This window comes from Camellia sinensis, chromosome 14 (genome assembly GCF_055761805.1).
Source record: "Camellia sinensis isolate YWXY chromosome 14, ASM5576180v1, whole genome shotgun sequence".
Classification (NCBI taxonomy): Eukaryota; Viridiplantae; Streptophyta; class Magnoliopsida; order Ericales; family Theaceae; genus Camellia; species Camellia sinensis.
This window is the reverse complement of record NC_138974.1, coordinates 15,328,370-15,338,905: the sequence shown is the minus strand read 5'-3', so window position 1 is coordinate 15,338,905 and position 10,536 is coordinate 15,328,370.

Below are 10,536 nucleotides of genomic sequence, written 5' to 3'. Positions count from 1 at the left end.
CGATGGCGTTGTACACCGGAACAAGCCGTTGCTCTGCAAGGTATTCCCCTCATCCTTCGGAGAAATTGCATCGGACTTTCACAAGTTGCTGAAAGGAACTGTGAAAACCTGGAAAGGCCTGACCGAGATGTTTGTGGCCAGGTTCGTGACAAACAAGCTACAAGCATTGAGGGTGGACGCTCTAATGGCCCTGAAGATTGGCGAGGATGAAAGCCTTAGGGCCTATGCCAAAAGGTATTATGAGGTATTCAACCGAATACCAGGATGCAACCAAGAGGTGGCGGTCGTGTCATTTAAAAATGGCTTGAAGGATGACTGCCTGCTTCGAAAATCACTGGCAAAAACATTGCCGAAAAGCATGGAAGAGCTGAAGGCCAGGATATAAAAGTATGCTAGAATCGAGGAGGACACATCGGGGACAAAAGGTCTAAACAAGAGAAGAGAAATGGTTCGCCGAAGCGAAGCCGAGATAACACTAGATACGAAAAGACAAGAGCTCAACCCAAGTGAGTAGATCCCGGATTCCAGATCTCGGATCCCAGATCCCAGAAGACAAGATCTCGGCCTAGATGACTAAGTCCGAGAAGAGAAAAGCTTGGCCTAAGTTAAGGAATTTTTATATAAGAACCACAAAAAAGTATGTGGAAGCCATGCAGAGGGCAGATCCCTTGCCCATAGAGCAATATCGTAGGGATTCTTTTGGCCTTACATGCAAAAAGAAGCTGAAGCCTTTGTAAAAAAAGCATGAAAATGCTTTGAAATCCACCTGCAACGTGCGATAGAACAGCAATTCGGCTGGGGGTATACCAGCAACAACTTGCTAGGGCTTACAACAAGAAGGTCAGCCCAGGAGAGTTCAAAGTTAGGGACCTCAGCCTGAGAAAGGTTGCCGGCAATGGGGCATAATGGCTGAAGCAATAATAAAGTGCTAGTTTGATTTTTGAAATCTGTGCGATACGATCGACCAGTCCTATGATGATGTTTCTAATTGAAACATGGCGAATAACTTAGACTTATTATATGGCAGAGTAAAAACTTTACTTGCATATAATAAAGTTGAACTAAGTTGGGTTAACCTGGACTTGTCATATCGGCAAAATCAGACACAGATTGGAGCTAAGTGCCTTAGTAAAGAGACCAAGGTTAATAACCTCGGCCAGTCTTTGTTTGAATCTTACATCGACGATGAGGTCAAAGCCACGTGCCTAATGAGAACCCAAGTGGAACTTAAGTTCACATTAGGGGGCAAAGGGCTGAAGAATGATGCTTAGGAGTTGGAATTTCACAAGCTAAGATTGGTTTAGACACTTGTTGAAATTGAAATTTACAAGTTGAAGTTAAACCGAGGACGTGTTTAACACTTGTTGAAATTGAAGTTTACAAGTTGAAGTTAAACCGAGGACGTGTTTAACACTTGTTGAAATTGAAATTTACAAGTTGAAGTTAAACCGAGGACGTGTTTAACACTTGTTGAAATTGAAGTTTACAAGTTGAAGTTAAACCGAGGACGTGTTTAACGCTTGTTGAAATTTAAATTTACAAGTTGAAGTTAAACCGAGAACGTGTTTAACACTTGTTGAAATTGAAATTTACAAGTTGAAGTTAAACCGAGGACGTGTTTAACACTTGTTGAAATTGAAGTTTACAAGTTGAAGTTAAACCAATGCCATGTTTAACGCTTGTTGAAATTTAAATTTACAAGTTGAAGTTAAACCGAGAACGTGTTTAACGCTTGTTGAAATTGAAATTTACAAGTTGAAGTTAAACCGAGGTCATGTTTAATACTTGTTGAAATTGAAGTTTACAAGTTGAAGTTAAACCAAGGCCATGTTTAACGCTTGTTGAAATTTAAGTTAACAAGTTGAAGTTAAACTGAGGACGTGTTTAACACTTGTTGAAATTGAAGTTTACAAGTTGAAGTTAAATCGAGGACGTGTTTAACACTTGTTGAAATTGAAATTTACAAGTTGATGTTAAACCGATGACGTGTTTAACACTTGTTGAAATTGAAGTTTACAAGTTGAAGTTAAACCGAGGCCATATTTAACGCTTGTTGAAATTTAAATTTACAAGTTGAAGTTAAACCGAGGTCATGTTTAACACTTGTTGAAATTGAAGTTAAACCAAGGCCATGTTTAACGCTTGTTGAAATTTAAATTTACAAGTTAAAGTTAAATCGAGGACGTGTTTAACACTTGTTGAAATTGAAATTTACAAGTTGAAGTTAAACCGATGTCATGTTTAACATTTGTTGAAATTGAAGTTAAACCAAGGCCACGTTTAACGCTTGTTGAAATTTAAGTTTACAAGTTGAAGTTAAACCGAGGTCATGTTTAACGCTTGTTGAAATTTAAGTTTACAAGTTGAAGTTAACCGAGGTTATGTTAGAAAGAATGGTTTAACACTTGTTGAAATTTTGAAAAAAATTTACAAGTTAAGCCAAGGTTATGTTGAAAGAAATATCTACATACTTGCTGAGATTACCATGTTGCCGAGACTTGGAAGAAATTTGAAGACAGAAGTCTTGCTAAGAGTGAAGTATTGAGTTGTAAATAACACTTGTGAAAAATATTGTAAAAAATATTTTCAAGTGTTAAGCCGAGGCTGAGAGAAATCGATTAGTGGGTGCAATCGAGGTGTTACACCCCGAGGAGATTGCACAGTTAAGGTGTATTTTGAAGACATGCAAATTATTTTTAAGTATAGAATCATACAAGAGTAAAAAGAGGACACATACAACCACGTTGAAAGAAGAAATTAAAGAATGCATTCAGAAAATGAAAGAAGGCACTTCGGCCTAATATTGAAGAATAATTGTTTAGATTACAAAAAGGCCGGTGTGAAGTACGCCGGTGTCAAACGGTGGTAGTAAGCAAAGAAGTGCAACAAAAGCCTCACCGGAGGGAGAGAGTGAAACTGGTTGCAGAAAGCTTTGCAAAAGTAGCAATGGAGGATTTGAGAGAGAAAGTTTGAACAAGAACAAAGATGCAGAAATGAAAAGACGGAGAGAGAGTTGATTTTGATCAAAAGCATGAAATGGCGATAAAAACGGTTGAAATACTGTGCATGCCAGCTCATACACGTGCTGGAACTCTTGGAGTTCTTGATTTGATGAAGCAAATACCTCGGCTAGGAGGACGGTTTCGGCTGAGAAACTTGAACGAACTTGGTCGTTGGTTCTAAGGCATTGATGAAAGCAGATTATAGGTCTTGGTCATTGTAGACGCGCCCGAACGTCCCGGAAAAATCCCGTTTTGTCCATTGGGCTTACTACAGTTCAGACTCAAATGTCACGGTTCTTAATCTGATCTCGCAAAGTGTAATACGAGATTGATAAATCACCAAAGAGTTTAAATCCGACAAATCGTTTTGAAAAACTGATTTTTTAGAAAGAAATGTCAAACATGGACTGCTTTGCTAGATACAGAGTCGCCACCTAAATATTTTATTTTGGAAAAATTTAGGAAACCCGGACTCGTGCCTAAAGTCACGTGTCCGCCATCACCAAAGTTACATCGGCTCGGGAACTTAGGTACGATTGGGGAAGGTCATGCAATGAGCACCCCCGCTCGCCTGATCAAAGATCGGCCACTACTAAATATGATATCTTGTTTTTGAAAACATATATGCTCTTATTCCAGTTTATTAGCCTAAAATTGCTACGTGATGCACACAACATACAAGTATAGACTAGATCGTCTAAGTTGGAACAAAACATCTCATGTTTGTTTTTGAAAGCGGTTTGCTACTCGCAAGTAGGCTAAAATGCGGATTTTGCCACCCTCAAGTTGGCTTTGAAAACATGGTGATTTGCCACTCTCAAGTGGGCTTTGAAACTCGTAATCGATGAATTGTTCCAATTTAAATAATCCAACCTTCACCCACAGGCATTCAGGCAGGTATATCACATAAACAGTTAGCCTCATGGCAAACATGTTATCATGGCAGTCACTCACACACATGCAAGGATGCTAAAGCATAAACACTCACCGAGTACCCCAAGCCAAAACAGAAGCTAGTTAGTAATCAATGCATGATCCTAATTCATGTTGAGATGGCTAATGCAACACATGCAAAATGCAACTAAGATAGGCTCGGCTATTCTAAGATGGCATATGAGATGCTACAGATAACATGTATTCAACTTGGAATTGAAATACAATGCAGTTAGTATGATGTGCCGAGCCCGGTGAATGAATGCAAATATGCGAAGCATAAGGATGCTAATTGAAACATGCCCTAAAACTAACCATCGAAAGCAGGTAAATAAAAGGAAGAAAGACGTGGGGTTGGAAGACATGCATCACACACACGCACACTTATTACAAAATTCGCCCTCTCGACGGAGGGTCCAAATGAATAATATAGAACCAACTAGCTAATCCAAGCTAATCTAATTAAGCTAGTTATTACACAACCAAAATAAATAATAAATTACAGCTAATTATTACATAACTCTAATTAATTAACAAACTAACTAAATAAGCAATTAAACTAGCATGCAAGCTACATGAATGTGGACTGCCTCGACTCTGCCTTGGATGATGAAGGATGCATGCATGCTTGAATTGCCTTGTTCGGAAATCCCTCGCGACGCCCCGACTTGCCTTTATTAGAACACTACACAAGGCTCCAGAAGGCTAAAACTCCACCCTGGGAATCTGTAGGAAGGCTGCCGACCAACTATTAGCCTTAGAGGCCACCTGCCGACCACCTTTTGTGGGAGAAACCAAAAGGGGTGGTCGGCCTGTCAGAAAAGCTGGTTGGCCAACCAGTTTCTGCCTCTGGTTTCTGGTTTTCTGCAACAAGGAGCAAGAGAGAGGCATGGCAAGGTATTTTCAACATATGTGTGCACGACCACTCTCCCCGTCATTGTACAAGCTCAAGGGAGTGTAGGTCTCAATCCTCGGGCCACCAATCACGCATCTCGATGCATGATGGCCGAGGAACCGAATTGCATAACTTAATATAGAATGAATGCACATATGAACACATAAATGCCTAAACTCCATCATGTGTAGTCAAGAGTGTCGGTGACCGGGAATCGAGGCTCGTTCCATCACTTCGAGTATGAAACATCCCTCGTTTCCCATGTTTGGGCTAACTCCTATCCCAAACACAATGCAACAAACATGGCATGCACCGATGCAACTCTAGCAGGCAATCCTAATACAATGCCACTTAGCCATGCAAACATTCAAAGGATGAACATGCAAACATGCACTTAGCATACACAATGCTAAAACTACATGGCATGCACAATGCTCATGACATTAGCATACGCAATGCACATGGAAACTAACATACACAATGACATGAACAAGGCATGCACAATGCGATGATCAATCATGTGACAATATGGCATACTCAATGCTATGAACTACAATGGCATACTCAATGCAAAATGGACTTAAACCAAAATGGATGGGCCTCAGCCACACCAAAATCAGTGGCCAATGGGATGAAATGAAGGCACAAAATACAAAGCATGCATGCACAATGCATTGGCCAATACAAGAGGCCCAAGAGCACAACTCTCAAGAGTGCTCAAAGAGTGACAAATGTGCAAGTGTAAAGACACTAAGTGCACGGAAATTAAGTAAGAAATGATGCCAAATCATTTAAACAAAGCAAGTAGAGCATGCAAGGGTCCTAAGGCATAAGAGCTATCAAAGAGGACTACACATGAGGCATGCAATGCATGGCAAATATGCATGAACTAAGCATGGACAGAGTTGGAATAGGTCTTACCAAAGACCAAAATGTGCTAAGATGAGGGCCCAAAGTCCTAGGCGTGCAAACATACACACTAAGGCATGAACTAGGCAACAATGCATAACCATCAAAGGCATTCAAAACATGAATGAAGTGAGAACATGGAAAGTCTATATGTTTTGAAATGTGATGTTAAATGATGTCAAATCAAGTACACAACATGAATAAAGCATACAATGGTGCTCAAAGCTTGAGGCAAGCAAGAGCATTTACACTACAGGTATACAAAACATGAAGCATGTGATTAAGGCAATCAAAAACAGTCCTAGTACGTGTTAATATGAGACTAAAACATGCATAGATGGAAGCCAAAATGTGCTAGCATGGGGGGCATAATGCATACAAGGCAAATAAGATAGATTACACTACACCTATTAGGACCAAGCATGGGATAACTCTACCAACAAAAATTAGAGTTATATAATGGAAAAATAACCCCAATAAGCACTAAAATGATGGCTCTCAAGCAAAGGCATGAATGCATACACAATGGCTCATGTTAAGGCATAAAAGGAGAACCCTCCAACGCATTGATTGAGTGACAAATGCAAGTGCACGGCCATGAAACATGGACTGAAATAGTATAACTAAAGATTTCACATCATTGAAATGAGCCAAGTAATGCATGCTAGTGGACCCGATGCACAAAGCAAACAAACTAGGTTGAGCCAAAGCTATACAAAGCAAGTCATGGATGACCAAGACAACCAAAATCAGACCTTAAACATGGAAAAACATGAACAAAGTCTTCTTGAAGTCAAGCCAAAAACATGCTAAAAAGATATGTGCCTACATGATGCATGTTAAGCTATTTTATGAGATTGAATGGCAAGTGCATGGAGCATGCAAAGGCCAACCAAACCAAACCAAAAAAGAGTCATGACATGGTAAAAAGTCACCAAAAACATGCTGAAATGAGAAGAAAACAAGCTAGAATGACATGTTAAGGCATGAAGCATATAAAGCTAGTTTAAGAGATTTACACTACAAGTGTGCATGGCAAGCATCATTCGAATAAGAGGCCTCAAAACAGAGCTAAGGCAGCCCAAAATATGAACAAAATCAGTTTGGATCATGGCCAAAATATGCTAGAATAGAGGGCCAAAACAACATGCATTGTGAGCTAGTGAACATGAGTTACACGACAAGCATATGAAGCATGTAAAGGACTACCAAACCAAGCAAAAACAGAGTCATGGCATGCCAAATGATAGCCAAAAACCCACTGAAACAAGACTAATACATGCAAGAATGACATGCTCCTTTGATAAGTCATGAAAAGGGATTACTCTACACATGCAAGAAACAAGCAAAAGGGGACCAAACCAGCCATGCTCAGAGCCTAGGCAGGTCCTAGAAGTCACCAAAAAGTGCCTGAACTAGGCCTCCAAATGGTGTAAACATATGCTCCTTTGGTAGGCCAAAAATGCTAGTAAACAAGACAACAAGAGAGAGGGTCACCCCTCTCTGATTTAGGCCCTCAAAGCCACATTCTCACCATTGAAAATCCATTGGATTTCAGTGGTAGGAAGGCCAAGCAAAGACTAGCTCGAATGCCTTATGGCATGGCACAAAACAAGGCTAAATAGAGCATGCAAGAGGGTAGATGACCCCCAACACCAAAAGAGTCTCAAAAAAACATGAAAATGACTTAAATATGAACCTTTTTTCAGTTGACAATAAATCTCAAATAAGCATGCAAATGAGGCTAAGAGAATGATCAAAATAATGCTTAAAAGATGAAAAAGTGATTACCCTTGAAGCTCAGCTAAACCAGCAAGTTTCTGGACCAAAAAACTCAACCTTTGAGACCTCTCAAGACCCTCCAAGAACTCAGTAACAACGGTGGAGGTGCTAGGCTATAAGGTGTGGTGCAAAAGGCTAAGAATAACACACTCTTTAGGACCAAAATGTAAAAATATAGAGAGAGATATGTTTTTTGCCTTAGACCAAAATCTAAACCTGGTTCAAGGAGGGGGAGGGCCTCTCTTATAGACAAACAAGGCCAAAGCTTATTCAGGAAGCTAAAAAACAAGGCTCAAGATCCTCCATACAGATGCAATCTGTGCACTCCAGCTAGCACAGCTGGCATCCACAACACCTGTAGAATATGCAGGAAGACCGCTGACCAGTTAAAGTGGTCGGCCGACCACTTTTCATGAGAAAGTGGTCGGCCAGCTACTTTTTCTGGTCGGCCGGAAAAAAAAGTGATCTCCAAGGGTAATTGGTGGTCTCCACACTGAAAGAAAGCTAGTGGTGTGGTGGGAGACCAGCAAATGTGGCCCAAAGACCAAAGAGGCCAGTTTCCTGATCAGAAAATCGGCTGGCGGGGAGAAAAGTGGTCTCCAAGGATAAAAGTTGGTTTCCAAGGGTTGGTGGTCTCCACACTAAAAGCAAGCTAGTGGTGTGGTAGGAGACTAGCAAATGTGGTCCAAAGACCAAGAAAACTAGTTTCCCGACCAAAAAATCGGCTGGTGGGAAGAAAAGTGGTCTCTAAGGAGAAAAACTGGTTTCCAGGGGTAATTGGTGGTCTCCACACTGAAAGTAAACCAGTGGTGTGGTGGGAGACCAGCAAATGTGACCCAAAAGACCAAGAAAACCAGTTTTCCGACCAGAAAACCGGCTGGCGGGAAGAAAAGTGGTTTCCAAGGAGAAAAACTGGTTTCCAAGGGGGAAAAAGTGGTCTCTTACCCATGTACCACTTCCCAAACATGAAAAGTAAGGTTCGTGCCAAGAACGAACCAACACGGATGCAAAACGAGAGTTTGGGAGGCAAAACGCGCGGCCGGGGGCCCCGAAAACTGGCTGTTGAGCACAAAAAGTGGCGTATGACCACAAAAGTGGTCTCCCAGACCACAGTGTCCCTCTAGATAGAGGAAACAAGGTGTGTTCTAAAAACCGTGCCAAACGGAGAATGTTAAGCGGCCCCGAGCCGGGGCGCACGACCAATGGCTTCGAAAATCGAAAACTAGTCTCAAAACAGGAACAGTGGCCTACGACCACGAAAAGTAGTCTACGACCACTGAGAGATGGTCTACAAGATCTCTCCCTCCTTCTGGGAAAAGAAAACAAGACTTAGTCCGCAGACCGAGTCAAAGTACAAAGAGTCCCGAGGTCCGGAGGTGAGGCTCTCAGCCAAGAACTCCGAAACCTTGAAACGAGCACAACATGCGCAATCACCGAGCACTCAATTGGTGACGTCCGAGTCTTAAGGTTGGTCAAAAATGGGGTGTCTACAGTCATATTGAGTCGATGAGTTCTTACTTCGGTAATAGATGATGAAACGAGCTTAGCCGACGTGCTAAATGGAAGAAATGATATAGGTTGCATCATCTCAGGATGCCGAGGTAATAGAACCTAGGGGGTAGTTGTGGGGACATAATTTTTAAATGACAACATGTAGCCGAGGTGTCACCGAAGTGCCAGTTGAGGTGCCACGTGTCCTGGTCATGACGTCGAGATCATCTCGGCTAAGCCGAGGTTATCTGCGAAGATACCAGAATCCGGAATAAGCGGATAAGGGGCAAGAGTCCTAGAATAAGAGATGACTTCAGTTTGGGTAAAGATAAAACTCTTCGAGAGTTTATCCCAATCCTACTGGGAGTCCAAGATTAGCAGTAATCCTAAATCCATTAGAACTAGGCTTCTATTGGGACTAGGATTGTGTTGGCTATAAAAGTGAGGCACCCTCATGGGTCTAAGGTATGCTTTTTATATTCTGAATAGTGAGTTAAGCTCTTTTGCTATCTTTGAGAGATAACTGACTTGATCGTCGGAGTGCCTCGAGTGGACGAACCACCGCCAGAATCTCTTCTTTTCTGTGATAGATCGTTCGGGCTTAATCTATTTTGGCAGTGTTCTGCAGCTGAGTGCTTGATTGGCAGTGTGGTCGGAAATTGACATACACAGATGATACATATATAAACCACACACATCAGTAACACACAGATTATACATGCATATATATATATATATATATATGAAATATGATGTTCAAATAATTAATAAAAGAAGAGAGGACGAATACTCGAGCCATTCGTAGACGGACGGTTAAGATTGAAGAGAATACGAATACCACCGGTACGCCATAGTCAAATTTAAAGACTTTCAAACAAAAAATAATAAAATTCACCAACTTCTCTAACTTCAATTAAAGCATATCTTTAGTACCAAAAATCCAAATTGGAGCTCAACATATGCCTAGACTATTCCGTATTCACCCTCATGTCGTCCACTGAAAAATAATCAGTGTGTTTGGCTTCAGTTTTTTAAATTAAATTTTTTGAAAATTGAGTTTTTTATTTTTTTGTTTTTAGTGAATATTTTTAAAATTTTAAGCAATTGTTTACTTTTTTATATGCATCTTACTTAGAGATGCATCTAAAAAGTAAAATATTTGTGAAAAAATATTTTAAAAATTAATAAATGCACAAAAAATATGAAAAATATACTAAATTTTCATTTTATTTTATTTTTTTTGTATTTTTGGTATTTAGTAAATTTTTTAAAGATGTTTTTCACAAAAATTATACTTTTAAAATGTATTTATGTTAGGTATGTCTAAAAATTAAAAAAAATTTCTTAAAATATTAAAAAAAATTAGTGAAAACAAAAACAAAAAAAAAAAAAGAAAAAAAAAAAATAAGAAAGTATAAGTTTTTTAAAAAATATTTTCAAAAAATTAAAACCAAACATAGCGAAGGCTATTATTAGAAAAAAGTATCCCTTAACTTTCCTCGGATTGAGAAACGAAAAGTAAAA